Genomic DNA, 27,226 nt, shown 5'->3' with positions numbered 1-27,226 from the left:
TCCATGAAGCCTCCCCTGAGCCATGTCCCTGGCTCTGCTCCCTGCACGCACTTGACTGGTAAAGCAGGCGCTGAGTGATATCTGTAAATATCTGCCACCTGGACAGAGGCGCTGCCCCTTTGGAGACCCCTGGTCTCCCAGCGCTCTGCCCAGTTGTCTTTCCCAAATCCTATCAAGCTGGGGCTGCCAGAGGCCAGGGCCGTCTGGGGAGTCAGAGCGAGGACAGCATGCAGGGGGCAGCTGTGGGACCTGAGGCCCTGACATGCTGGAGGGGACATAGTGTCTACTGCTGCAGGTTCCTGGGGGGCAGTTAGACATGCGCACACCAAGGGGCTGAGTGGGGGCAGGGGGCACATTTCTGGAGGGAGCTGGGGGTTCCAGGCAGCAGAGGGAAGTCTGGGCAGGCCTCTGTCTGCCTCCCAGCCCTGGCCTTCCTATTTGCCAATGAAGGCAGATCATGTGGGGACGTCCAGATGCCGGGTCCCATGACCTCAAGGCCCTTTGAACTCTGTGCGCACAACTTCACTCTTGATCTACTGGTGCCATTGAGGACTTGTAATGCATGGGGGGAGGGCGTGGGGATTCTTTTAAAACCTAAAGTTAATTATTTTTCTAATTTCATGCTGCATGCATTATGCATCAGCTGTTATCACCGGCGGTAATTGCAGACAGGTATGCAAATCCACTAAAAATGTACCTCGAGTTCACCTCACCGCGTAGGCCGTCTGGGCGGTGCCGGGCAGCGGGATGTCCCGAACTTCAGAGAATGCAAATCGCTTTAAAAAACAAGACTTTAAAATTGTGTCTTAGGAGGTTAATTATATTGATAACAGTGTTCGATATTAAACTATTCAGGGCCAGAGAGGGGGGGATGAAAGGAGACACGTGTAATTTTGTTTCTTTCTGTCTCTACATTATTTAATAAGATGTTCCTGTACCCAATATTTCTGTCTGTCTCTGTGCATTTTTAGTAAAGCTGCCTAGACTGAGACGTAATCCTTTTGGGAAGGAAAAACGAAAGGCCAGGGGAGTTTCAAAGGGTAGGAGAGGGGCCTGAGGGCTGTTATTCTGGGGGCAGCCTTGGAGAATAGGGCAGGGGTCCCAGGTCTGCGCTGCTGGGTTTCTCAACAGCCTGGGTGATCCTGGCAGCCAAGAGCCAGAAGAGTAGCAGGGCAGCCAGGAAAGCCTGAGAGCGGTGATGCTTATAGGTAATAAGACAGAGGCTTGGAGCTGGGTGGAGCTGGGGCTCCCCCAGGAGCTGTGTGGCATCCCCCCACAGGCAGGTCCTATTCCTGGTGAGATCCCTCCCCTCCCCCATTTACTTATCACCAGCTGATTGTCCAGTCCTTCCCACTAGGATAGCACCTCCTACAAGTCAGGTGTGGTCTGTCCTTTTCCCTGGCCTAGCACAGAGCCTGGCACCAGAGGTGATCCTAAACACCTGCTGAATGAATGACTGACTGAATGAATGAGGTTGCCAAAAGGGAGGCCCCAGAATCTGAAGCCAGGACAGGGCAGTGGGAGAGAAGAGGGGGGCTGGCCTTCTGTCAGCCCCACCTGGGAGGTAATAATGACAGGTGTCCTCATCACAGCAGCCCAAAGGGGCAAAGGGACCAGTCTGAATTGTGCAGCAGGTGGTGGAGGAGCTGGACACAAACCCAGGATTCCTTTCCTGGGTGTCATACCTGCCTGTCTCAGCTGCCCAGTGGGGCCACCCCAGGCTCCTCGGGAGCAAACGTAGGGAAAACTCCTGGCTGTCCCCTCTCATCTCCTCTGACAGGGTGGCCCACCTGGCCCTGTCCAATTTCAGGTCTGCTTCCAGACATAGAGGCTGGCCCCACTTTCTTAGAGATGGCCCCTTCCCTCCCACCCCCACAGATATGCACAAGGGTAGAACTCACCCTCAGGATCCTGGAATCAGGGAGGTAGAGGACCTCACAAAAACAGAGAGAAGAAGGGATGGGTCCAGGGTAGAGAGAGCCTTCCAGCAGCTGTGGAGGCCAGCTGCCTCCTCTGGCCTTGGCCCTGAACTCTCAAACCCTTTCCCAAGGGTTTGGCATGGACAGGATGATGGTGGAGAGTTTCCAACTCAAGCAGGGTCTCCTGGGGGCTGCCTTCCCCCGCCAGCAGCTCTGCAGACCTCTCTGACCCTGTGGGGTCAGGCCCACTAGTAGCAGCAGCTGGCAAAGCTGAGCTCCAGCTGCACGCTCAGCCCTTCACAAACTCCTCTCCTTTCCAGCTGTTCACAGCCCTGTGGAGCCTGTGTCCCCAGGGCACAAAGAGGGAGCACACTCAGGGAGGGGAAGGGATGTCCCCAAGGTCACACCGCTCACAGCTGGAATGCCAGGGTGCCAACCCACCTCTGGCCCACAGCCCGGTTAGCCGGTCTCTGCTTTCCTGCCTTGGGATGGAGGGAAGCAGTATGGCTCAGCAAAGGCAGAGCCCAGCACTGAGCAGATTCTCTGTAAATATCTGGGGTGCCAGCCTGCCTGCTTCTCCCTGCCCCCTCTACCCCCGGCTTGGCCTCAGCCCCAGGAATTACCCACCTAACCTCTCTTCAGGGATGGGAGGAGGGTAGGGACAAGTGATGAGTCATGCAAGGGGTTGGTGGGATGGGAGAAGGGAGGCCGGCTGGGCAGGGGCCCAGCTCAGGCTCCGGCGAGCTCAAGACGCCTCTCGGCCCCGCTGCCGGGCTGGCGCGCCTTTATAATAAATAACAGCAAATAGCCGATCCACAGGGCATCTTTCACGCTGGTGGCTAATAACACGGCTATTAATGCCCCCTGCAGATGGCGTGCACACCGTGCTGCGCTGACGAATGTCCCTGGGCCCTGGTGCAGTCATAAATCAGCCCCTCTCCTGGGGAAGAGCGTGAGGAAGTGTCATTTTCCATCTTGGTAATGAATTGGGGCTTCCCTGCCCTGCCCAGGGCGCCGTCGATAGAGGTTGCCTAGGATTTGTATTTGGGGAGGCACGAGGCCCTCCCTTCTGGCCTCTGGGGATCTGGAGGAGTAGTTCCTGTCCCCTAGGCAAGACCCTGCCCTCCAGGTGCTCACTGCTTCTCTGTGACCTTAGGGCACTTACTGCCTGTCTCTGGGAACCCATCATGCCACTCTCACCAACAAAGGGGCTGAACTGGAGACCAGAGCAGATGACGCCCGAGGGCCAACAGGTACGGGCCTTGGACAGTGGCTTTGGATCACTCCTACCCTGGGTCCTCCTGGCCAGGGGAGAGGCAGGCCAGGATGGAGAGGACTTGTGAACCCTTTCCAGTTGGAGGGCAGTAGGTGTCATGGCCAGGGGCTAGGTCACCAAAAGTCCTGCCTCCCTTAGGCCTCAGGGCTGCCCCCTTTGGTTTCAACTCAGAGTGAGATGTCTCTCCCCTGAGGGGGGCTGTGCAGTGGGGCCACGGCAGTGGGAGGGGCAGTAGTCCTACTCCAGGAAAGGGCCACCCACCCTGGGACAGAGACCAATGGCACAGGGAGGGGGGACCCACGAGGTAGCAAATGACCCCTCCCCTGGCAAGTAGATACCACTAGTTGCTGGAACTGCACACGCTGGGTGGGTGGGATGGAGCTGCAGACCTGGGAACGTGACCCAGCTCAAAGACAGCAGGCACTAGCAGTCCCCAGAGAACTAGGTGCACTGCGCCCTCTGGGCCCAGGAGCCGCGGGGCCTTCCCAGCCCGTCCAGACCCAGCTGCATCTGCCTTACCTCCTGCGCTATAGCCTGGGAGCCCGCCACTCTGGATGCTGTGCTTGTGGTCGAGGTGGGCCCGGGCCTTGCTCACATGCCCGCCTGCTGGCCTTGGCACTTGGCGCGCGGACCACAGACCTTGTTGTTGGGTGGTGCCAGCGGCGCCCGGGGCACAGGGAGGAGACCTTGCTGGGCTCCTTGCGTTCAAAAGTGGCTGCGGGTCCAGAGCAGCATCCTCCGTGCCCTAGGCTGCGGGCGCTGCTGGCTTCTCCCCCCCGGAGTGAGGGGCTCTCATGAGGGGCCTGCAGGGGTGCCCCCCGAGTCCCCGGGACTCCCGTGCACAGCCCGAGGGTGTTCTGGGCCCCTGCTCCCCAGGCATGCCCTATGGCCTGGCACCCATCCGGAGAAGAATGGTCTCGCAGCCCTCGTTCAACTTTCGCCCTTTTGTCTGTTGGCCACCGCCTCCTCTGAAAGCCTTCTGCGTGGCTTTTACCCCTTTTTCTTTACCAAGTTTTTGTTTTTTTTTTAAAATCCCTTTAAATCACTTGGCAGAATGGGCTCCGGTACAGAGAGCGTTCTTGCGTGACAGAGCTGAGAGGGAGCCGCTCTCCAAAGAATGGGTATTCCTGCCACTCAGGCTGTGTCTCCGGTGGGGAGGAGGGGGCCCATTACCCCGCTGAGGAGTTCAGATGTTCACCGCGGGGCTGGAGCTGCTGATGTGCGCCGCTGAGCTGTCAGGCCCCACACGCCCCTCTTCGGGAAGATGTTTGGTGGGGGGGGTGCTCAGTCCTGCTTGGCTGCTCCTGTTCGTAGAAAGGTTTTCTTGCTGGGGAGGTAGGCGGACGGGTTATTCCTGCTTCACCCCCGGTCTTGTCTGTCCAAGAAGGAGTCCTTCTCACCCACTCCCTGCCTTCTCACCTGCCAAAAAAACAATACGAGTGATGAAGCCCCGGGAAATGAGGAGCCATGCAGGACAGCCAGCCTGGGCTGCAGCCCCCTCTCCTCCCATCCCTCCGGAAACCTGTTTTCTTGAATGTCCCTTTCCCGTGATCTGTGAGGGGGCTGGGATTATTCTCTGCCATCTCTCTTCTCTTTTCAAATCCAGATCACAAACAGCTGGCCGTGCCCAGCACCCTTCCCTGCAGCTCCCTCCTTTCCCTTTTCCTGGGGGTGGGAGGACTGGGACGAGGCAAATGAAGTTCTGAGGGCTCCTGGCTGTGCCGGGGCCGCACGCCTGGCCCAGAGCTGGCTTCACTTCTCCCGGCACCTGCTCCTCTTGCGAAATGTCATTCAAAGGATCCAACTGGGCCACCACGGCCTTGGCTTTCAGAACCAGTGCTGCCTCTCCCCACGGTGGGGAGCAGGAGCATCAGGGACTGCAGGGAAGTGGCATCCCTGGCCTCCCTCTGCGGCCACCCTCCCCTTCCAGGGAGACCTGGGGGCAGGGCCAGCTCTTCCTTAGCATCTAAAACCACCAGAGCCCTCCGGGTCGCCTCTCATTAGCGTGGCATGTTGAAGGCCCACGGTGCCCTGGTGTCCATATTCCCCCTGCAGGAGCCCCTCTTTGGAAAAGGGCTTTTATTACACATCTGAGAGTGTTAGCTCTGGTTTGAAATCGGATCCAGACGGGCTTGGCTGCATCTGGGCACTTTTCTTTGTAGGGACGAAGGTGGCTGATTTGAGAAATGCACGTTGTCTGGGGCTGTTGCAAATAAAAACATGGATATTTCAGGGTGCTTGTTTTAATAAGTCTAGAGCCCAGACTCTAGGGGTCGGGGGTCACCGTGCACTGGGCGTCCAGCCCAGCAGGGAGGGCGTGTGGGAAGAGGGGCAGGTGCTGGCCAGGTGGAGGGCAGCCTGAGGCTGACGGGTTGACTGGCTAAGCAGGAAGGTTTTGGGACAAGCTTTCCCAGGTGCCAGGAGGTTTAAGAACCACCAAGGTTTTGGAACCCATGGGACATCTATCCTGAATGGCTAGGGTCTGGTGAATCCTCAGGGTGTGAACAGGCAGGTGGGGTGCGGCCCCCTGGGAAGGGGCAGGGTTGGGGGTAGACAGGAGGGAAGAGGATGACAAAGTCCCCACACGAGGGGTGAATGCTGGGCTCCCGCCTGGCTCTTGTTACTCTTACACCCGTGTGATTTCATCCAATTATAAACTGTAATTTCTCTATGAAAGCGAGAGACGGAAAGAGCCCAGTGAGGTCATCTGCCTCCCTGACTAGGATGAGGAAACTATTTTATACCGTGGTGGGTGGGGGTAGGGGCAGAGGCAGCTGGGCCTCTGTATTTAGAGAGGATGGTGGCAGTGTCCTCAGAGCTGAGGCTCCAGGCAGCCATGGCCGGCTGATCCCCCAGGATAGAGCTCTGCTTTTGAGATTGGGAATCCAGGAAGGCAGCTTTATCAGGCCCTTCCCACAGCCCCTGGGATAAAGGTGAACTCCTAGGCAGCCTCCAAGGCCCACCAGACCCGGCCTTGCCTGATTCCCCCACCTCGTCTCCCACCACCTCCCCCTAACTCCCCAAGCTGGCCCCTGCCCTTCCCCATGCTGTTCCCTCTCCTGCAAGAGTCCACCCAACATCCCCCCTCCCTTCCTGTCCGTCCGCAAGGTTGCACAAACCCTGACACCAATGACATAATATCTTGAAAGGAATTGTCTTCCTGGTTCAAGGAAGGGACCACATCTGCTTGTCCGAGGCTGATCTCCCGGTGCCTGAGTCAGTGCCTTGCCCACAGTAGGTACTTAATAAATGCACCCAGTGAATGCCCCACTCTGCTTTCTCAAGTAGAAAATCAAGGGTCCAAGCAAGGCTCTCGGTGAGCCTGTCCAGCTTTGTGCATTCTGGGTCCCCCTTCCCTGCACCTCCCCTTCCCTGCGTGTGGTTCTCCTGGGAACTAGGCAGCATGCACGCCCCAGGCCCCACTGAGGACGTGGGCTCCTCGAGTGTTTCTGCCCTGGGTGAGCAGGTGCCTCTCGGGCGTCTGGGTGGGGTGTGTACTCCTAGTGCAGCCTGGCTGCAGTGCTTGCAAGGTGTAAGGACTTTGCACGTGTGGGTGCGTGAAGGTGATTGTGAATGGCCACCTTGTGCACTGGACCCAGGAACACATAGCAGTGAGCCGTCCTGGCGCACCCCTACCGTCACGGCCACAGAGTCCCTAGCAGCCACACTACTGGCTGGAATAAGCCAAGGCCACACCGTGCAAGCAAAGTCGATGGTTGTATGTGGACTTTCTATGCGGCCGGTCAAGCCGACCGAGGACAGTGAATCTGTGTGGTCCCAACAGCTCATTAACTGGGAGCCACTCTTTGGCCAGTTCTGGGCATTGTGACCACAGGACAGCCTCTGCTCAGCCTCCTCGCCTCGGCTGTCCTCTCTTCCCATAGGTCTGGTCCCTGCGTTCGGGTGCCAGAGAACCATTTTTTTGGGTCAACATAATAAAAGCTTCCATCTGTAAGTACTTGAGATGCTTACACAATTTTACTTTTTGTTATAAATAAAAACATCATAACTGTATTAAAAGAAATTTGAAAGGGAGGAAAGAAAGCCAAGTGCACAATCCCCCCTCTCTACTTCATTCTTGGCATTTTGGCCAGATCTATCTGCCTGTACGTATGTGCGGTTTACAAGGAGACAATGTCCCTTATCCTTTTCCAAGTCATTTCTGCTTTGCCATCTCCCCTGGGCCTTGGGACAACCCAGCTCACCTGACAGGGCGGGGAGGACTGTCCCCACTGTGTAGTGACACTGAGAAGGGGGGACTTGTCTCAGTTTGTATGATCTACGTGACAGCCAGTACTTCAAACTCTGGGCCAGTTCTCTTCTCCCTGCACAACCCCAAGTCTCAGTGCAATAGAAACACAAGGTGGCCCTTGGGCCCACTGCACCCAGGGACCTTAGGTTTCTCCTGAGCCCCTCTTGTGCAGTCATCCATCTCCCCATCCATCCATCCGTCCATTTATCTCTCCATCCATCCGTCTACCTATCCACCTTTCCATCCATCTGTCCATCTCCCCATCCATCTGTCTGTACAGCCCTCTCTCCCACCCTCTATCTCTCCATTCATCCATCTACCTGTCCATCTTTCTGACTGTCCAATTTTTCATCTCTTCACCCATTCATCCATCTATCTGGCAAACAGGTACTGAGTTCCATCATGCTTCTGCCACCGTGCAAGACACAGGGATCCAAAGAGGAGCCCCTGTCCTCCAGGAGTTCGTGGTCCAGTGGGGAGGCCACTGGCTTGCAGAGGGCCACAGTGTGAGAAACACACACAGGGCTCTAGCAGAGCCAAAGCCCCGCCTTGCCCAGCCTGGATGTGGGCGCAGTGACTGGGTCACAGTGGGCTTCCTGGGGGAGGTGACGCTGTGCTGTGGTTCTGAGGTCCTCCAGACTCTCACATCACAAGAGTCATATGTGAGCTCAGTGGCAAGCTAGAGTGGGGCAGGTGTGGCCAGGGTTCCCTCTGACCACCTAGCCGCCTTCCAGGGCCACTGCTCCACCTTTGGACCTCGGGGCTCCCACCTGAAGTAGAAACGCTTTTCAGTTTTACAGTTCCCACCTGCCTTGAAGATTGGTACTCACTGATATTAATTCGTATGTTAGCAATTAGCCCTCCTGCTTCTTTCCAGCCTATGGCTCTTCGGGATGGATTTTTATGTGTGTGTCATTCATCAGACGCCTGTATGTGCTGCTGGAGACCCAGGTGGGCTTTATGGCTGGTGACTTAGCCGAGTAGCATTATAAATGAATAACACGCCTGCCCCCTTCCCTGGGCAGAGCTGCCCTGTGGCAGAGAGGGCAGAGTTTAGATCATTGTAAGCAGGTCAAAGCTGGTGTGAGCTGGGAGACCCAGGGTGTTCTTTCATTTTAGACTTCCAGGCTGAGGTCAACATCTGTGTCCAATCTTTAGAGATGAAAAGGCTCTTTGTGGCTCAAAACTGGAGTTTGTTCCAATGGCTGCTGACTTCATCCCACCAGGACAGCCATCCACAGGGCCTGTCCCTTCTCCCTCACTGCCTTGTGTGGGTCACTCCTTGTTTGTGCCAGCATGGACCCGGGTGTTGTCACCGTCATGTTCCCTCTCTCTGGGGGCAGAGGGCTGGGGGTCAGGACCACTGGGAAGGGAGAGCTTTTCCCTTTGGGAGTGTGGTCTGTTCCTAAACACAGTCAGCAGGGTAGAGGGTTGGGCAGGAAGGGCATTTCAGGCTGAGGGAATAGCATATGAAGAGGCTCAGAGGTAGGAAGGGCTTGTTGCAGTCAGAAGGCTGGTGTCCCAAAGCCCTGAGTTTGTGGAGGACAGTGAGCAGAGCTGAAGTGGGAGATGGAATTCTGGCCTAGGGGGGAGTTTTGAATGCTCTACTGAGGGGCCTGGTCTTCATACTGAGGGTAGTGGGGAGCCAGAGTGGGTGCCCAGGCAGGGAGGGGCATGACCAGACCTTTGTGGAGAACTGGAGGGACCAGGATACATGGGAGGGGACGAGTGAGGGGCTGGAACAGTGTCCCCAGGAAAGGGGTGGGGAAGGGGCTGATTCGGAGGCCTCCCTGAAGACAGGCCAGGGGCTGAGTGGGTTCCCTCCCCCTTCTCCTTGCCGGAGGGTGGCTGAGTGCTCTCATGACCCTATGAAGCAGCATCATGGGTGGCTTGCCTGCTGGGGGCTCCAAGCCTGCCTGAAGGGGATGCAGGTTCTAGGTGCCCCAGGAAGGGCAGCAGGAAGGGCAGCAGGAAGGCCTCCGGAGGGGGCATGTTGGAGGCTCCAGCTCCTCCCTCTGCACCGAGATGGCCCCAGCCTGCCCCCTTCTCACTCGCTCTGGCCTCCGGGCTTGGCACCCACACAGCGCAGCAGGTGAGAAGGGGAGGAGGTGAGAGCCTGCGTTCGGGCGTGAGCCCTCCGAGCTTCCACGCTGCTAATTAAACCATTTCCTGACAAAACCCAGACGTTCCAGGACGGCTGTGTGAGCAAGTGTGTGAGCCAGTCTGCAGGCGGCCTCCGGAGCCCACGCCCCCTGCCAGCGCCCACCCTCAGGGACAGACCACGGGGGAACCAGGAGGGCAGTACCCAGAGTAGAGAAGCCAATGGCTCAGCGTTCCCTGGGGGCTGCTCTTCCAGGACAGAGCTTCTCTGGAGAAAAACCCCGGGATGCCCACCACGATGGGCTGTCCTCCTTCCTGTGTGGGTGGGAGCCAGGACCTGGGGAACAAGGGCGGCAGTGGCCAGAGGTGGCCTGGGAATCACTCTCATCCCCTGGTGCTGGGCTGGGAGAGCAGCCCAGGGGCCACATCGGCCTGGACTCTTGGCCCCTGCTGCCCGCCTGCCCCTGGGCCTAGCAGCCCCTCCCCTGGGGCCTGGGGGCCAGGGTGCTGCCCCTATAACGTGGCTGAGCATCAGGGACCCAGAAAGGCCGCTGAGTGGGCACTGTCATCCCTGGGCAGCAGCGGGAAAGAAGAGAGGCAGGCGCCTGAAGAGGCCTCCTGCGCCTGGAGTGCTCTCGTGCCTTTGAAATCTCCTCTGAGCCAGCGGGCGGCGGGAGGGACTGCGTGTGGCGGGAGCTGCGAGAGCTGGCAAGGACACGGGCCAGCCAAGGGCTCCTGGCACTCAGCCGGGCTCATGACCGCTGCTCTCGGCCTGTGGGCAGGGAGACCCTCCCACGGGGGCGCTGCAGGTGGCTCTGATGTTTGGGAGGGGCAGGGAGGGGAGAACACACGGTCCTCCAAGGCCTGCCCCTCTGCCCGCAGAGAGGGCCACAGTGGCCCGAGCCTGCCTGTGCACGACAGGGGACATGTGCAGCCTTTGCCCCCTGCCCATGACTTCCGGGAGGGAGCTGCCTACCGGCTCTACCCTGCAGGGCTTGTTGTAACTCTGTTTCTGTACATGAGGGTCTGTGTCCAGCCCATGGGAGCCCGGGGAGGATGAGTCTGGTGCACACAGCGAAGGCTGGGCCTTTCTCGGGAAATTGACCTGCTTTTGCCAGCAGAAGAGTGGCCATGTGTTTGCCACTGTGCCCCACTGTGAGCTCTTAGCTGGGTGGGCCCTCAGTGGATGTGGGTGGTGGGAGCACCAGACAAGACCCAGTCCCCTCCCAGTCATCAGCCTCTGCGTGCTCTCGCCCGGGCCCCTGGCCAGGAGATGGGTCTTACAGTCTGCGCGCCATAGCTCTTGAGCAGATGTTTGAAGCAGGATTTTGCTGGTGTGTCTGGTAGGCCCTGGGGGTCATGGTTAGAGGTGCCCCATGGGAGCAGGCTAAGGAGCTTTTGGAACCTAGACTCTGCTCCAACGGTGTTAGTTCCCCTTCACCGCCCCTTCCCTTGGCCCCTACCCCTGCCTCAGATTTGCCCTGTGGGCACAGGTAGGGGCCCAGGATCCAGCATGTACCCTGGGGACCATCAGCACCCCTCCAGCTGCTGCATCCAAAATGCCACTCCTCCTTAGACCTCCACCACTGACCATACCCAAAGCTGTGAGCAGGGGCTTCCAGGCCACGGACCTGCACCCTCCAAGTTACCCAGGTGCAGCCAGTGGAAGCTGCCTTTTTTTCCAGAAGCGTCCACTTCCCTCTCGCCAGCTGTGCCAGCCTCTGGTCCCCAGGAACAGGCGCCCTCTCTCCCGGCTCCCCTGGCTCTCTGGTTTCCCTGCACCAGCAGAAGCCTGTGCCAAGGGATTTTTGCCTCTGTGTTGGAAATCTCTTGCCCCCTCCCCTTCTTCCCGTAAACTCACTCTCCGGCCGGGAGCAATGCTGCGCGCCCAGGCCAGGCGGCCAGACTTTGTTAATATTTACAGCGAGTGGCTCAGGAAGCTATTAGCTTCCTTTTCTTGTTGTTAATTGAAAGAGGAGAAAATGGTTGTAGCACTTCAAAAAGACTTAAAGCGCAGCCTGAGAGACCAGCTGAACTGGGAGGAAGGGAAGAGAGAGAGAGAGACTCTTTTAAATAAAGAAAGGAAGCCCACACCTCACTGGAGGGTGGATTGATGCTCCGGCAGCCGCCTGCCTTTTCTCAGAGGCTTCCTCATTGCCACTCATTGTATATTTTCCTTTTCATTTGGGATTCGGCCTTAAGGCTAGAAAGAGGAAGAAAAAGGATTCACAGTGCACTTTGTTAATAATGGGGCTCTTTGAAGCTGTGGCTAACGAGGCCCCTGGTACCTTCGCTCCTGGAGCAATGGGCTGGCCTCGCCCAGCAGCTGCTTCCCTGTCCTGTGGCCACCAAAACATGGGCACTTGCCTCCCAGGATACAGGCCCAGACAGGAGGCCTGGGCTAAAGCGATTCTTAGTCCCCTGACCTGGGTGTGACCTTGTGGAATTGCTTGGCCTCAGTACCACTCCCTGACACACACACCATGAACAGCCGGGGTCAGCCAAGGATGCCATGGTCATGGTGGATAGGGACTTTCTGAATCCTGGTAGACAAGCAGCTGGGAGTCCAGCATTGCCAGGTCTCTATGGTTGGCCTCCCCGAGCCACATTTCCTAGAGATAAATTATCCCTCCTACTGCACCTGTGTAGTTGGCTTCTGGAGTCTGGCCTATGATGTAAGCAGCCAAATGGCTCTGCCAGTCTCCCTGCAGTCAGATGGGGTGGACTGGGTGACTCAAAAGGTCTTAGCTCTGGCGGCCTGCCATTTGTTTCTGGCTGACAAGTGCCCCCTCCTCCAGAAAGCCTTCCCTGACCCTCCCTTATCCCCAGCCTGCTTTAGAATGGCTCCTTGGGCTCCCCTGGAGTCCTGCTGTCTATCAGCCTGGCCTCCTCTGTGTCTGCAGAGCAAGGTGCTGACTGCTCCAGACACCAAGGGCCCTGGCTCCTGGTTCTGGACGGGCTGCATTAAAGGAGGGACAGACTATACATTGCAGGAGATCCTTGCCACCCTGCACCCTCCCTGCTTCTGCCCAGCTCAGACTGAACAGGAACTCTATTCAGTCTGGGCTCCACAAGAGGCACAGGAGGATGAGGCCCAGAGTGGTGAGAACTGGCCAGGACAGTGATGGAGCAGGGTGGGGCCATTCTGGGAAGAGAGCTGTTCCCCTGTGCTCCATTTTCTGGACAGCTGACCTGGAGAAGGAAGAACAACCTATTCTGGGAGGCCCAAGAACTAGAAGCACCAGGAGGGATTCAGTTGAGGAAGAAATCTGTAACAGGCAGAGATGCCCAAAGACAGGCCAGACTACCATCGCCAGGAGTGTCCGAGGCCCAGGCCGGACAGACACTTGGCAGTGAGGGTTGACCAGGATGAACACATTGAGGGGGGGCATCCTACGCGACCCAGGCTTCCTTCCCCTGGGGTCTGCGCTTGCAGCCATGCTGGTGCTCCCTCTGGCTACCTCCGTCCTCCTCCTCCCAGCCCTGGCCCCTGGACTCTCCGCCCTGGACTCTAATTGTCTTTAACCCCCAGCCTGTGACCTCTTCAGGGCAAGGACTGTGTCAACAGCAGTGACACTAACCGTAGCTAATCTGATTGGGTTCTGACTACAGCCCAGGCCCACAGAGCTAAGTGCTTCATGCGGGTAATAATAACACAATAACAGCGACAGCAGCAGCAGCCCCGTATTAAGTCTGAGGTGGCACCACTCTTACACCACCTCACTGAACCCGCAGGCACCGTTATTACCGTTTCAATTTTCCACGTGAGGACACAGAGATAGGCCCAAGGTCACACAGTAGGTTCACCATGGAGCCTGAACACAGACTCGCTCTTGTCTCGGCTCGGCGCCCACAGCACAGTTCCGGTGTGGCCGGGGCTGGAGGGCTGTGCTCAGACCTGCGGGAGGCTGCAGGCTGGCGCTCCCCCACCCGGTTCACAGGGCGTGCTCGTGGGTTAAAGGCTCTGAGAAGTCCTGCCTCCAAGATATTAGTTTAATTCTGTTCGCTCTGGCGGTTCCCTGTTAACCTCCCAAAACTGGCATGTTCTTCAGAACATGCTCTGGGAGACGCATATGATGTTTGGTAAGTTGCTGTGTGCCGGGCAGTGGTGAGGACAGCATGTCTGCCCTTCGCCCCCTAGGACCAAGCTCGGTGCCTGGCACACAGTAGGCACACACATCAGCAAACGAGGGCCAGATAAAGGAGGGAATGGATGTGTAGATGAGCTGGGCTGGGGTCACGGGAAGCTGTGTGTCCCGGCCAGATGTAGTCTCTGTCTTGAGCCGCCCCCATCTCCTCCTCCAGCCCTGGACCCGATGCCATCCCCTCCAGCCACACTCAGCCTCATCCCTTCCCCTGGTGGCCAGGCCAGGCGAGGGGGGCTGGAAGCAGCCTGCCCCACGCAGGCCCCACCCACACCCACCAAGCCCTCTTGGCCCCCAGCCCAGGGCCCCCCGCCAGGCACAGCACCTTTTCCCTTCCCTTCCAGCTCTGTGGCTCCCGCCTTGACATTCCGATCACATCCCCCAGCCCTGCCTGGAATACTAATTCTCCCAAGATGAAACCATCCGTGTTTAATTTTTTTAAGAGCCAGACGGAAAGACAAGGGAAGGGAGGCATCAGTGGTGGAAGTAGGGGCCCTCCTTGATGCTGTGTTCAGAGCTTCTCTGGGCGGCTGGCCTTGAAAACGTATGTGCACCACCACCACCCGATGGCTACACGGCACCCGATGAGGGCCAGGAGGGGGTCAGCCCTATGTGGTACTACCCGCTATCCCAAGACTACCGTGTTGCCCCTAAAACAGGCCCATTTTCCAGTGGGTGATGGACAGGAGCAGGGGCCCAGGCTGGCCTTCTGAACACACCAGGGCATGCTGCAGGTCCTGGCTGGGGAAGGTTGTGTTTTGAGGCCTTCAGGAGGGAGCCCCTTTAATTAAATGTGGGCAGCCAGGCTCCCTCTCCCCTGTCTGTCACTTGCAAATTAGGTTTCTGCCCAGCTCCTGTCAGAAAATGGAGCCTGAGGCCTCCCCAGATGGAGTTGGGGTCAGAGTAGGGACAGAGGGAGGGCCCAGAATGGGCCCAGGAAAGAGAGACAGGGAGAGTGTTTCAGCACCAGATGACCTTGGATGAGCCCTTGACCTCTGGGGGCCCCAGCTGCCTCCTTGGGACGCTGGGATGTGGCTGCAAAGTTAGGATGGCTGTTACAGAGAGAACAGATGGTTAACAGCCTGGGGTCAGTGATCGAAGCTGAACCCCTTGTGCAGCTTCAATAGCTGTGTTACTTGGGGTCAGTGTGTCTCTGAGTGTCCCATTTCCGTATCTATGAGATGCAGTCATGAGGGAAGCAGCCTGGTGGGCCTGTGGTGACGATCAAAGGAGGTACCGTGAGGATGCCCTCAGGACCAGCCTGGCGCTCTACGCACGTATAGAAGCCAGCAGTTATTATTAGTATTATAACCCCCAAGACAAGTGCTCTCAGTAATGCTCTTCCCTCGGCATCCCCTCCCTCTCTGCCAGACCAGACCTCTGGGGAACCCACGCCTTCCCACAACCCCACTCCCCAAGACTAGCCTAGCTCCTCCCAGGTCTGACTCTCCCTCGCACCAGCCTGGCTGGCCCTGGGACATGAGCTTAGCTCAGAGCCTCCTCTCCCACAACATCCCATTTTAGCATCCTCATGTCCCCAAAGGGAAGAATGAAATTGTCATGGCAGGACACATGACAGAACATGAAACCTGATGAAATCAGCTTCATAAATTATGAAACCCAGATCCCAGCCCTGTTCCTTCCACCGCAGGATACACGCTGGCACAGGCTCTGGGAACCCCAGGTGGAGGCCTCCAGGCACTGGGAGTGGTGGCTGCCTCTCCTCTCATGCCTTCTCCCCACTCCTTCTCCTCCAGCAAACAGGGTCCCGGAGAACACTGACTGGCCCTGAGGCCTCAGTGAGACTCCATTCTGTGCGATTTCTGCCCTGGTGCCCCTCTACCCTGTGGATCAGATCCTGGCCAGGGCCACCGCTGGGCTTGTCCCTTCCCCTGCCCTCTCCCAGTTCACATCCTCCCTTAGGTTTTTCCCAAAGGCTCAGGCTCAGGACCCCATCTCAGGCACGGCTCCCCTGGGATCCTACCTGAGACAAACCCCAAACCAGTTGGTGGAGGGGCCCACCACTGTCCCTGTGCCCCATTTTGGTCTTGTGATGCTTCTGGCTCAGAATGTGGGCCTGATTGGTGGTCAGGGACAAGCTTGGGGTTGGTCAGTATTCTCTCTGCCGGCTCCTCTCCCCTTCCCTCCTCCCTCCCCTCCCCTCCCCCTCCCCTCCCCTCCTCCCTCCCCTCCCCTCCCCTCCTCCCTCCCCTCCCCTCCTCCCTCCCCTCCCCTCTCCCCTCCCCTCCACTCCTCTCCAGTGATGCCCCTGCAGCCAGCACTGCACTTCTACTTTGCCTCCTCCCGCACAAGCTGGGCCACTGGCCTCCCTCCCCAGCCCACACCCCAGCCGCCACAGCCACCTGTGAGCGCAGAGCTGGTACAGGGAGGGTGACTCCAAGCAAATGAGTTTTTTTGGCCACCTCCCTTCTGCTGCGGGGGCTGCATCATAAATTATTATCAACCCAAAGCTGGCCCGGACTGGAGACAAGATGGGGAAATAAAGCACTGGGCTCAATAATTGTGCCCTGCTGCCTGAATATACTCATTTGTGGCTTTCCTACCCACTAAGAAACACGACGATAAATAACTGCGGACTATTAGGCTCCTGGTCAGGAAAAACACCCTTGGATCCATTTCCCGAGGATGGGCGAGGGCTAGAGACCTGCATGCCCATCCGTCTGCCCTGCTGGGTCTGATTGGGTTTTCCCAATCCCACTCCCCCAGGTCAAGGCTCCTTCTCCGTATTACAGATGAGGAAGCTGAGGCCCAGAGACGTTAGGTAGCTGGACCCAGGTCCTGGGTGACCTACAGGTCCTGGTTTGCCTGGGACTCCCCCAGTTTTAGCACAAATCCCAGGCAACCCAGGACAGCCTGTCACTGTACTCTGGTCTCACAGCTAGTAAGCAGCTGAGTCAAGGCTGGGACCCTGTTCCTTCTGACCAAGAGCCCGTGGGTCACCATCATATCTACATCTGATGCAAGGCCCGCTGGACTTTGACAGGCTGTGCATGCCACCCCTGCAGATCACTCTCTACCCTACTCCGGGCCCAGCAGGCTGTGGTCACCAACAGGCTCCTGGAGCCCTGGCTTCCAGCTGGGCTTGGCCAGGGGAGCAGCTGTGCAGAGGGAGGGAGGAGAGCCAGGTAGAGACAGACTCCCTGGCTGCATCCCTCTCTTGTTGGGGACCTGCTGACAGCTCTGGGTTGGTAACCACAGTCTCTCCTCCCCATAAGGCATGAGCAGGAACAGCTCTCTACTGTCGCCAGCCCAGAGAGCCTCCCCTTCCTCTGCTGATTTCCCTAACTCTGTCCATGCTTTGCGAACTGCCCCTCCATTACTCTCTGATCCCCTGCCAAGGAAAAACAGAAGAGCCGCTTCCACCTCCTGAGGGCCTCCTGTGTGCCATGCAGGTTCAAAGTCTTTTACTGCCTGCATTGACTCACTTCATACTCTTAGTGACCCTACAAGGAAGCATATTGTCCCCATTTCACAGACTAGGCAACTGAGACTCAGAGAAGTTAAGTGACTCACCCTGGGTCACACAGCTGATAAGGGCAGCCTGGTGTGGAGTCTGCACAGATGGAAAAACTAAAACCCAAAGAGGAGGAAGGATCTGCTCAAGGCCAAGAGAGACAAACTGTAAGGGGCCGTGCACCCTGGAGCCACAGGGATGAGAGGTGGTGCTGTCAGAGGCTGCCAGGCACACAGTGGGCGGCCCCTCACAGGTGTCCAAGTGTGTGACCCAGTGCTGGAACAGACCCTGGAGGTACCTGTGAGAGGGATACTGGGGATGGGGCATGGAAACCAGGGGGCACTGGCACTGGGGTGCTGAGAGCTAAGTCAAAAGGATGAGGCTGTACTGAGCCCCCCAGGGCTGGAGAGGGGTGCAGATACCTCATGGGGAGTCCAGAGCTGGGCAGCTCTGCCCAGCAGAGCTCAGCATCTAAGGCATCACAGAACATCATGGCAGGTGCCACGGCCCAGCTTCCACATGCAGGAGACAGCAGAATCTACCTGCTCTCCCAAGTGAGCAGGGGAAGGGGAGGCTGGCGGTTACTGGGCACCCTCAGCCTTACCTGCTGAGGCTGGCCTTCACATGCGGCAGCCCTCCAAGGAGCATGTCCAAGGAAGCATGGGTGCTTCCCTTTCACAGGTGGGGAATCCGAGGTTTCCAGAGCAGCTATGTGCAAGGTCCCATGGCCTCAGAGGGGCAGAGCTGGAGCTGAACCTGGTCTCCCTGCCTCCAAGTCTCTGCCACCCCTCCCCAGCCCTGCCTGGTAGCGGAACCTCCTGATGTGCAGGCCCCTGCATCTCCTGCTTACGGCTCCCAGGGCGCCTGCCTGGTCTCTCCCCTGGGGATGCAGCGGCTTTAATCGACTCACCTGGAGGAGTCCCCATGTGGCTCAACTTTATTTTTGCAAGCACGTTCTGAGTAACAAGAGTCCCCAGGGACCCTTAGGTGGGGTCAGGAGACTCATGGGGGTCCAAGTGTCTATGGGAGGAACCAGACAAGGAGGCCAGGAGAGGCAGACAGGTGGTGATGGGGGCAGTGCCGATGCGGGGACCTGTCTGTCTAGCCATGCTGGGCTGGGTGACTAAGGCAGAGTCCTCCCTGGGCCCTCAAACAGCTGAGGAGGCCTGGGCTCCCCCCCGACACAATCCAGACCTCTCCCTTATCCCAGAGACTAAGGGAAGCTAAGCCACCACCTGCCCTCTAGGGCAAGGAAAATGGTCAGTGGACCCCATAGTGCAGAGATGTCCTTGCTGGGCCAGGCATCCAGCCATCCAGCCACCCAGATCCAGGCTGCGGGGAGTGAGGCTGGCAGGATGCTGGCTCCAGCTTTGCACATTCCACGGGCCACCATCACCTTGGGGCACCTGGGACCTGGGTCCCTTCCTTCTAGCCCAGAGCTCCATCAAGGGGTGGCAATGGTGAGGGGTGTGCCCCACCTGACCCTGCCCATTCTAGAGCCCAGAGAACACAACCTGCTTGGTGGGAGCCAGACACACAGCAGGGGCCCCTGCCCTGGCCTAGGTTCTCCTGTTCCTCTGAGCAAGGGGCTTGGATTGCAGCTTGGGAGGGCGGAGCAGGTGTGGCAGCAGAGGAAGGTCTGGGAGGTGAGCCCACCAAGGGGTGGCTCCCCTGCCCTGATCTGCCCTCACACCCCCTCCCTGGCAGCAGAAGCAGGAGCCCCTGTCTGGCCTGCTCTTGGAGGGGACAGCGCCTGCAGCCGGGTTATTTCCCTCTTTGTGTCCTGGGAGCCTTCCAGAGGGCCCAGTTCTGGGCACTGAGGTAGGGCTGGGGCCCTGGCGGAGCAGGAGGACGGCTGGCACGGGCTTCCGGGCCAGCGCAGGTGCGCTCTTCCAGACCCGCAAATTTCAGGCCTCCCTTGACTGCGCCATCGGCTTATTTTCATGCTTTTGTGGTCCACGTTTGGGTGTGGGTGAAATATGGCCCCGCATTGTTTACTGGTGGGGATGTTAATTGTGCACCACTAGGCAGGACAAACATGCATCTTGGAGCGCAGATCAGGTGGGAGGTGGCTGAGGGGCCGCTGTGAGAAAAGGCCAGCAGAGCAGGGTGGGCCAAGTACCTGGAGATCGTGAAGGGTGGGGAGCCAGGTACCCTACAAACGTCAGGACCCCATGTGTTCCAGCGCCATCAGCCAGATGTGGGGGGCCAGGGACAGGGTCTCCATGTGGAAAAGGCTTCTCTGGTTTTTCTCTCTGTAACCCTGCCATTTTGGACAGAGGACAGCATCAGCTCTGCCAGGTCGGGAAGGGCTGGCAGGCTCCCTCCTGCCACCGTTTCTAGGTGGCTTGCGGAGGTCACAGGGCAAGGATGGAGGATGAAGTTAGATTCTCACTCAGTGTGGCTCTGCCAGCGACTCTCTGGGGACCTGGGCAAGTCACAGACCCCCGAATGCTGCCACCTGTGGGCACGATAACCCTCCCTCCTTCCTCCTCTCCTCCCTTTCTTCCCTAAACATGATCCAACATGTATGATATGATACGAGTAGTGTGAGCCAGGGTCAGCTGGCAGGGAGAAGGCTGGCTCTGGGAGTTTCTGAGAGAAGCCCACAGTGGGCGGGGGGCAGGAGCTGGTCAGTCAGCTGGGGGCTCGTGGGGAAGGGGTCTGTACTTCACCCTGAAGGCAGTGAGTTGACCAGGGGAGGGCAGAGAGGGAGGGGCAGGCTCGGACTTGAGAGTAGAAAGCTGGGGGAGGGGAGATCTGCCCCACCCCCACCCCGCCCAGGAATGGTCTATCCCCTGAGGTGGGGCTGGCACTTCAGTTCGTGTGGCCACCATAAAATGGCAAATAAGCAGCTGAGGGAAGACTTCTTTGGTCCTGCACAGAAGGCCTTGGGCAGGGTGGCTGAGTCCGTCCCCCTTCCCTCCCCATCGCAGCCCTGGGGCTCCTGTCACACCCCAGGGTGCAGCCCCCAGTGCTCTGGGGGGAGGGGGCAAAGGAAGGAGGCCTGTGGGCTTCCCAGACTGCTCCTCCCCTTCAGCCACAAGGCCACTCACTATCTGCTGGGGTAAGCGCTGTGGGGACAGGAAGGGGCACCCAGCCCACCTTTCTGACAGCGCGGGTTTGTGGTGGCCTCCAGGAGAGCACACTCGTGTGGCCCCCAGGGCATTATCTACATCCCCTTCCTCATCCCCCCACATCCTCCAGGGAACGCTATGATTCCCCCTCACTGCACAGCTGAGCAAACTGAGGCCCAGAAGAGTTAGGAAAACCAGCTCAGTGGGCCTGTCGGGAGGAGGTGGAGCTTTGATTTGAACCCGGGCCTTTCTGACAGCTCCTACCCACAGCCCCACTGGAACCCTGGCCCAGGCCTTTAGGACCCCCAGCCGATGACACCAAGCTTCTGCCTGGGGCAGCCAGGCTGGACCCATGGCCAACCTCAGGGTCCCTTCTCCCCAAGGCAGGCAGACCCCGCTGCCCCACAGCCACATGGAGCATCGGACGAGGCTGTCCCTGTGCCGGCTTGTGGCGGACCTGGCAGGTGGCAGGGGATGGACTTGAAAGATTTATGAGCTGGGTTAAAATTTAATTTGGGTGGAAGATCCCGGCCAGCCGAGCTGGCTGCCTCAGACAAATGGCTCCCGCCCGCCAGCCCTGGGGTTGGGCCTGGCCACCCCACAAACCCCGCCATGCCAGCCTCCCCCGCACTCCCTCCCCGGAAGGCAGGCCGCCGCCCGCAGAGAAATCACAGCACCGAATTTGATTTGGGGCAGGAGCAGCTTGCACTGAGCCTTGTTTGCACTTCAGCTCAAAATTGAACAGGACAGACTGGGCTTTGGGTGGGAACTGCCTCCCCCAGGGCCTCCCTCAGGGCCCCCCCCAGGGCCTCCCTCAGGGCCCAGGGACAACCTGCCTCCAGAGGGGCCTAGCCAAGCCCACCAGCCCCCTTGCTGCGGGAGGTGACCCTGGACAACTCATCTCACCACTCCAATGTGTCTCACCCAGCTGCCCTCTGTCCCCAAGCCCTGTCTTATGCCCGCACCCTGATCCTCCCTAGGCCCCAACTGTCTGGGCTAGAATCCCAAACATGCTAGATCTTATGCAAGTGACTCAACCTCCTGGAGTCTGTTTCCTCATCTGTAAAATGGGACAGTCTGTAAAATAGGACCTGTTGTTATTAGCTGATGTACTAATGTAACTATGGCCCTGCATGGGGTCTCCCCTCACTGTCACAAGGCAGCGCCCAGGCTGCAAGGTGGAGGAGCAGGGGGTTTGCAGAGCCAAGGAGGGTCTTTGACTTTCTAAGAATCTTGTGGTCTTGCTCCCCACTGGGGCCAGGACGTCACCTCTTTGGACTTGGGGGTGCTGCTTTGGGTTCGCTGAGTCTGACTGGATAAGGAACAATGCTGGGGTCCCCAAGGTACAGGGCGTGGAGGCCAAGGCTGAGCTGAGGCAGCACAAGCACATAGGCCCCATGCACAGCCCTGCTCACTCCCGGCTGACCCCCTGCTGGAGTGGCCCTGTCACCATTCTCACCCCTCTGCCATGCCTCAGGACCCTCTTAGGTGCTTTCTTGAGTGGGAACTGCCCACCCATTTTACATATAAGGAAAGTGAGGCTCAGAGAAGTGAAGAGACTGCCCCCTGCAATTTCTCTGCTGCCTCCCAGGTCCTGTCTAAGGTTGGGGGTTATGGTGCAAGGAGGGAGAGCTGGGCCGGCTCAGGCTGGGGAGAGGCAAGGTGGGAGGGCGACTCTGTGCAGCTGGGGGACAGGAGCACCCCCTCTCTGGAACTCTCTCTCTCTCACACACACACACAATCTCGCATGCTCTGCTGCGCTGGCAGGAATCCAGGCCCGGAAATAGCCATGTCACCTTCCGAGGCTGAGCCCCTGTCATTGCTCTGCCTGGGCCTGGGGAGGAGGCTGACAAGAGGGGAGGCTGCAATAATCCAGGATTGCACAAAGCAGGAGTGCATGCACACACCCTCCTACATGCACCCGCTCACGTCTGCACAAACTCACACATGCATGCGTGATGGGAGGGACAAGCTTCCGATGCCACCATCCTGGCCTCCTGAGGGACCTGGAAAGGTTGGGCCTGAACCCGGCACCTTTCTTCTCCAGTTGTGCAATGAAGCCCTTCACAGCACCCCACAGCAGGGCCTGGGGGTCTGCACTGAAGACTGGGTGTCTGCCAGCTCCTGACCAACGCTGGACCTTAGCCCGGGCTGCCCAGCACCCTCACACACAGAGCTGGGGCCAAGGTGTTGAGGGGGTACAGGGCCCCCTTGGGGGTTTCTTTTACCCTTTAGCCCTCCCAGGAATCCAGGGTCCTTCTTTCAGACACCTGGGGATCTGGGAGCCTGGGCTTAGCCTCCCCCAGCTACACCAGCCATTCCCACCCTCTGCTCCAATCTGGGCTGGAGGGCCCTGCGTCCTGCTTGGGGACTCAGCTCTGTCCCTTGCAGTTGCTGGGCTAATCCTCCCAGTGTGCTCCCGAGGGTGCAGGGATTAACATGTCAACGTATTTGCATTATAACAAGAGCGGCAGGGACTTGGCTCTAAGAAGTGAGCAGCGTGGTGAGGAGCCAGACGCTGCTGCTTCTGCTGCCGAGTCTCCCAAACCCCACACATGCATGCCCCTTCCAACGCACCCAGCACGCTCCCGGGGCTGGTGCCCATCCCCACCCCCTCAGTGGGTGCTGCAAGTCAGCCCCGAATTCACCCTTGACCTTAGGAGACCCAGCCTTGGGGCTGGGGCACCTCAGGGGACACAGAGACACACACACAGACACACACACACTCAGAAATAGTCCTGTCCCGTGCCCCACTCCCAGCTCTGACCCGGTCTCAGCATCTCACTGCAGCCTCTCATTATTTACTTATGTATTTATTTATTTATTCCCATCTCGTCCTAAGGGATTTGCAGCAGCTTACAGAAATACAACCTAATACGAGAGGATCAAGAGGAGGGAGTGGGTGGGGTGGGAAAAACCCAGGCTCTGAAGCAGACTTGGGTTAAAATCCTGCTCTTTATTTACTTATTTTTGCTGTGGAGCCACTTCACCTCTCTGAGCCTCAGTTTCCTCACCTGTAAAATGGGGATCATAATGCCCAGCTGTTAACAGGATGAAATGGAGACCCAGAGGGCGCTCGGCACATGGGACATGCAAACAGCTCTTGGGCACTTTCACAGTTAGAAGAGAAGATGGAGGAAGAAGTCAGGGTGGCACAGATGGGGATGGAAGAGCTGGGGGGCAGGGCCAACACAGCCCATCCCCGAATCCTGGGGCCTTCCAGGTTCTGTCGAAATCTGAGCTGTGGGAAAGTGGCCTGGGGAAGGCGTCTCAACCTTCATGAATGCCAAGGTCCAGGAATTCTCCCCAGATTCCTCTCAGAGGGGAACCCCTTTGGGTGACACCTCAGCACCCCGCCTGCCCCTCTTGGGGTGCCTAGAGCCTGCAGGGTGGAGAAGAGTAGAGGTTTGGGGTTCCAGGCTGGGGACCCCACCCTCCTACCTTGTGTGTATATCTGAAGGTGGGGTCATCAGCTCCTGGCCCTTGAACCTCACCCCAGATCTGAACCCTACTTCAGCCTTGAGCTCTGACTCCCATAGCCTTGGTCCACCTCCCACAACTTGCTCTTGGTCCCGACCTGACCTTCAGTCCCTTGGCCCAGTCCCCAACTTCCCCCAACCCCCTCACCATCACCATCACCTCCTCCAGCCAGAATTCCCAGCCTGCCCTGAGTGTGGCCTGGCTTCCCAGCCATCAGCTGCTCTGGGCCCCCCATCCTGTCTTCTACAAATTCCCCGAAATCCTTCTCCTCCCAAAGCCCAGGGTGGTGGGGGGAGCTCTAGGCCTAGCAGCCAGGAGGGGCCTAGGAAACTGGACAGAGCTCCCCTGCTCCACAGGCCGGCCAGGCTGCCCTAGGGGCACACAGAGCAGGAGAGCCCCTCTGGCCCAGTCTGGGATGCCGGAGCTCACTCACTTTGTGACCCTGTCCTGGGAGGCAGCTGCCTATTCTGCGAATGGTCAGTTTGTTGACACAGCCGTGGGGACTACACACCCATTAGAAACACCAGGTGGTAAGCAGCAGCCAGGAGAGAGCCCAGGGGATCCGGAGCAGAACCCTCCTCCGCTGAACCCCCAGCTCCGCCACCCAGTGGCCCCTGGAACCCTGGCTTTATTCATCATGTCTGTGAGTTGGGAGAATGGACCCCACCCTCTCCCTGGTTTCTCAGCTGCTCTCAAAGGAAGCAGGTGGGAAGAAGCAGGTGGCTGCCCAGCTCAGCGCGGGACCTCCAGGGTGGGGAGGCAGGGCGGCCCACTGCCCGTAGGAACAGGCTTCAGCCACCCCTTCACCTGTTGGGTTCAAGTGGAGAAGCATTTATGAGGCCAGATTGAACACCAGACACACTCCACATCCTGAACCTCCAGGCTCCAGGACCACGGTGCCAGGGTGCTTCAAGTGTGCTGGGATAAACTCCAGATAAACTGGTAACTTGATAACTGGTACCATGATAAACTCATGGTAACTGATTTTAAAAGAATTACAAAGTATAGGCCTTCAGGGGAAGATGGCAGAGGGTCCCTTCATTAAATACACTCTGCTAATGTCAGGGTTGGGACCTCAGGAGAGTCGGGAATCCCCTCAAATTCTAGAACCCCCCTGGAGGCTTCCTCCACCTCTCCTGCTCCCTCTTTGCTCACTCCCGGTTCTGAATGGTCCTCAGTAGTCTGGGTCTGTGCAGTGGGCACATGGAGGAGGGAAGTTCTACAGGGAAGGGTGAAACGGGGACATGGGAAAGGGCTCTGTTCTGCATCATAAATGTAACCCTCCTTTGTCAAAGACACCAGTGTACAGGGAGTCTCCTGTTCAACCCTCACCACCTCCCTGTGACTCAGGGGCCCATTTGTGTCCCCGTTTTACAGATGACAAACCTAAGGCTTCTTTTTGGAGTGATGAAAATGTTCTGGAATTGGAAGCAATGATTGCACAACTTTGCAAACGTACAAAAAAAAAACACTGAAGTCTACACTTTAGAAGAATTTTATCTCATGTGAATTTTTTTTAAGTGAGTTTGAACTAAGCTTATAAAGAAGAAAAACCCAGGCTCAGGGAAAGGAAGTCTCAAGTGAACAAATAACTCAGCGGAGGTTGGAACCCAGGTCATTTTAGCACTTCCCGTGATACAGTCTTGCTTCCCTCTTTCATGACTGAAGACAAGCTTTAATCTCACTACTCCCTCACTCAAGAACTTGATTTAAATTTTTTTTATTGTTTTTTTGGGGGGAAGTAATTAGGCTTACTTATGTATTTATTTCTTAATGGAGGTACTGGGGATTGAACCTAGGACCTCCTGCATGCTAAGCAGGTGCCCTACCACTGAGCTAAAACTCCCCCCCCCCTCAAGAACTTTCACTGGCTCCCTATTGCTCCTTCCTTGGGCCCGAGTGCTCCTCCAGGCCTGGCTACACCTCCAGATAGAAGTGCCTTCTTCCTCACCCCACTCCACATTTCTGCCCCACCCCCATCATCTACTGCTCAGTCCTGCCTGTGACCAGGCCACCCACTCCACCTATCCCTTTCCTCCAGGAGCCTTGGCTTTGTCCAGCCTCTGGGCCCCAACCCTGCCTCTCTGTCCAGCCCATCTCTCACCCCAGAGCCCTCCATCTCTCTGGACTGCTCTCTGGTTCATGACAGCTGATTTCTCCCACCACCCGGCCTTTGCACTCACTGGTCCCTCTGTGTGGGACACTCTTCTCATGCCTGACTCCCTCCACCTACCCTGCCTGCCTCTTGCTTAGCCCTTGGATCTTGGCTGTGACACCAACTGCTCCCTGTACATCCCCTCATAGCTACCCCTTCCCTCCTGCAATGTCTCTCACTTTGACTATAACCTCTCGAAGGGCAGACCCCGGTCTATCTAATTCCCAGAGGCATCCACGGCACTGGGGAGCATGAGCAAAGGTGGGAGAGCCCCTGTGATCATGAAGCACCACGTGGGTGGCTATTTGGGCGGAGCAGGAGAGGCCACAGGGCCTCCCTGGACCCCCTGACCCCCTACACAGTTGTCAGCAAGTCCTTTCAGAACCGACTGAATTCCACCACTTCTCTCCAGTCCATCCGATGTCTGTCTCCCTCCCTGCCCTAAGCACTGCCTCTGCTTGGAGCCCAGGATGGTCTCTCCCAACCCCGCACTGTGGCCTGTCCACCTGGCAGCTAGAGTGAGCCCCTGGGAACCTAAATCCCATAGCAGCTCCCCACTTAGAACAAATCTGAGTTCTTCACCAGGGTCCACAAGGCCCCCACCTCCCCTACTCACCACCCTAAGACATACCGTCTTCCTTTACATCCTGGAACCTGCCCCATCCCTCCCGATCCCCAGCTCTTGCTGTTCCCTCCACCAGCCTCTGCTCCAGCGTCTCCTCCTCCTCCTCCTCAGGGCCTTCCTCCCTTCCATCACCCAGTCTGAAACCATCTTTTGGGTTTATTTGTGTCCTGTATCCCCAGCTCGGGTACCTCCCAGAGGGCAGAGACCCACTGTCCCTTCACCCACTACTCAGATCAGGCCCTAGGCACCTGGAAGCTTCGTGCTCAGTGAATATTTACAGGATGATTAGTGAAGGACTCTCCTGCCCGCCTAGCTGTGGGCTGCGAGCGAAGAAGCTTCTCCGCAGCCCCGTCGCTTCCCAGCCAGCAGGAGCCAAGTGCGCTGGCACATCACCTGGGAGATGGGCAGCCCGTCCTGCGGCCACCCAGTGGGACCCCGCAGGGCACAGGGCGGCATTCACACCACTGCCCATCCAGACGGCTGCCCATCCTGGGCATCCCTTCGAGGCTGCCGAGGGAGGCCAGGGCAGAATAACCAGATTAGCCTAAGCGGCTCGTCTTGTTTCCTGGTGTAATTGGATTGAGGCCATGTTTCGGTGCAGCTGCATTTAATATCGCAGCTCCGAGGCCGCCTCGCCCGCTGAGAGCATCGGCGGATGGACACAGATGGGACTGGGCGGAGGCTTCAGGCTGGAGAAGAGGCCAGAGCAGGGGTCTCACAGC

At 58.0% G+C, this 27,226-nt stretch overlaps 2 protein-coding genes across 8 annotated transcripts in view; one reads left to right on the top strand and one right to left on the bottom strand.

Moving 5' to 3' along the window:
• The window catches only part of MACROD1 (mono-ADP ribosylhydrolase 1), a 143,626-nt gene that overhangs the window by 46,102 nt on the left and 70,298 nt on the right, over positions 1–27,226 (top strand). The window lies entirely within an intron of this gene.
• The window catches only part of FLRT1 (fibronectin leucine rich transmembrane protein 1), a 74,456-nt gene that overhangs the window by 7,308 nt on the left and 39,922 nt on the right, over positions 1–27,226 (bottom strand). The window contains exons 2-3 of one of the 4 annotated variants that reach the window (XM_032489679.1): positions 3,715–4,614; positions 698–776 (exon numbers count right to left, since the gene is read on the bottom strand). The gene's annotated coding sequence lies outside the window, so the exon portion shown is untranslated. The other 3 variants (XM_032489678.1, XM_032489680.1, XM_032489677.1) reach the window with 3 other exon arrangements.

This window comes from Camelus ferus, chromosome 10 (assembly GCF_009834535.1).
Source record: "Camelus ferus isolate YT-003-E chromosome 10, BCGSAC_Cfer_1.0, whole genome shotgun sequence".
Lineage (NCBI taxonomy): Eukaryota > Metazoa > Chordata > Mammalia > Artiodactyla > Camelidae > Camelus > Camelus ferus.
This window is presented reverse-complemented; position numbering and strand designations above follow the sequence as displayed.